Genomic DNA, 2,618 nt, shown 5'->3' with positions numbered 1-2,618 from the left:
CCTGGGACCAGAGGGACCACAACCCCATCCTACAGTGACATAGGAACCTCTCAACATTACTGTGCACTGTAAGTTGGCTATTAATCTTGATCTTTTTCATAAATCAAAAACACTTGACGGGTATGGCTTCCAATTCCAATTGAAATCCCATAAGTTGTATAGTTTTGAGTGGTCTACTCTAAAATCACCTCCTTTCTCCTTGGATGCTCCTTACGTTCCTTCTAGGGAATGAGACAGTGGTGAGTGCAGACAGTAATGTGTCTCTGAACTGCAGTGCTGATGGGAACCCTTCTCCTGAGATGAAGTGGAACTACACCGCTGCACGCAATGTGAAGTTGTCCACTGAGGGGCGCCAGAGGACTGTTAGAATCACCACAGCCACGTCTACCAATGCTGGGATCTACATCTGCACTGCCACGAATAGAGTTGGGACAGCCACCAGAACAACAACAGTAACTCTGAAAGGTATTATAACTGACCGACTGAGGGTCATGTTATGGTAGAAACGTAGCTGACCCTGATGTAGTGATCCATGTTGTCATAAGACATACTTCATATTCTTTCAGTAAGATGAATGAATGAATCACATTTAATTCTAAAGAGCTGAATTGTGAAACAGAAATCCTAGATCACAAGCTAGCCTGAATCAATTTATAAACAGAATTGGTCTGAATCATGTCTAAACTCTCCTGTTCTCCTTCTATTTCCTCTTCAGATGACCCCACAATTATAATTATTGTAACGATTACATTAGTTATCTTGGTCAGTACCCTGATACTCCTGAAAGTCTTCTGTATGTTGAGGAAAAGACGAGGATATTATCATTTCATAACAATCAACACCACAGACGTCAACCAGCCAAACAACGTTCCAATGATGCCACTGTCTACAACATGGGTAGGCAAATCTGATCCAGAGGGGTATCCTACGAAGGTTTGAGGAGTTACCGAGGTAAATTAGATCAACTCTGAGTTCAACTCGGGATAGCCATTCATAGGAAAGTGTCTCACCCTTTAGCCAGGTACATTTCAGAACGAATCTTCTCCTGAGCAGGCTAACTCCAGCCCAGTAGAGGCTGCTGAGGGGAGGACGGCCCATGATAATGGCTGGAACGGAGCGTGGATGCCATTCCACTGATTGCGCTCTAGCCATTTACCACGAGCCCGTCTTCCCCAATTAAGGTGCCACAACCTCCTGTGAACTCCACTTACACTGAATGAAACGACTGAGCCACGAGTTGAGGACCAATGAAATAAGAATCCCTCCAGTTTATAAAGATTGCGTCAACATCCACTTCGTTTTAGGATGACAATCTTTTATTCATGAAATGTTTTTTTTTTGTGTGTACATTTTTAAAAAGTTTAAAATATATCACATTCCCAATTTAGTAATGACAGAATGTATTTTAAACTTCACGCAGTAACCTTTTTGTATGACATGAAAATTATTTGGTCTACAAGCAACAATGGGATTTAATAAATCCCAAATACATTTCATCCACATCATTGAACAATTCATTCTGAATGAAAAGCTAAATATAATTTTTTTCAAACAACAATGAGACTGCGTGATCTGCCCCCAAAAATATTTAAAATGTAAGATTAAGGTGGGGATTCAATCCGACTAGTGTATTTTCCTTGATTTTGAATGTGACTTTCAGTAACAAATCTATGTGAGTTCACTGTTAATGTACTTGTATTGGATTTGGAGTCAATGTCAACTATGTGTAGATTAGACACATAGGGCTGCAACTTTGGTGGGTGGACATAACAACATTTTTTTTTAAATATCCAGTTGGATAAACACTCCAAACAGCCTATGCGACCGCTCGGAGACAACTGCATGTCTTAAAGCACACCGTTGCCTCGTTTTGTATCACATTCCAATGATAAACTGTGGGGGAAAAAAATGCAATTTCAAATTGGGGGGGGACAAAAAATGCAATTTCAAAATGTGTGGGGGGGGGGGGGGGGGGGGGGGGGACAAAAATGCAATTTCAAAATGTGGGGGGGGGACAAAAATGCAATTTCAGAATGTGGGGGGGACATGCCCCCCACCCCCAGTGAAGGTTGCGCCCCTGCTAGGAATTACACTGCATAAGAAAATAACAAAAGGAAATGTATTACTGCCATGTGCTGGCTGCCCTCTTGAACAAATAGTGTTGTAAAATGTGAGGATTTATGTAAGTATGAAGTAGCTATGTGTGTGTGCTTACCTCAGTCTAGAAAATGACTCCGAAAACTGTCAATACATAGGCCTTGATTCAGTGGTACAGTTTGTTGAATTGTGTTTAAACAATCTTAACTATGAGCTTTTTGTGTGACTAGCGTTTTGTTAATGCTTTTAGATTTAGATTTTTGGCTATTCAATTGTCTTGCATCTGTCATCATACAAAGGAATATAATAAGAATGTTCATATTTCTATATCAATGCTTAATTGTATTGCTTGCTGTAGTCTAATTACAGTAGAATCTGAACATTAATTTTCCTTGAACTATTTTCAAAACTGTTTTTAAAAGTAAATAAACAAGCGTCACTGCTTATGACATGCCAGTGAACATTTTATTGAAGGCAAATACATTAGGGAACTGTTCCTTTAAGAATTAGGATTTGGGAGT

This window comes from Oncorhynchus masou, chromosome 15 (assembly GCF_036934945.1).
Source record: "Oncorhynchus masou masou isolate Uvic2021 chromosome 15, UVic_Omas_1.1, whole genome shotgun sequence".
NCBI lineage: Eukaryota > Metazoa > Chordata > Actinopteri > Salmoniformes > Salmonidae > Oncorhynchus > Oncorhynchus masou.
The sequence above is the reverse complement of the archived record's forward strand: the minus strand, read 5'-3'. Positions refer to the sequence as shown.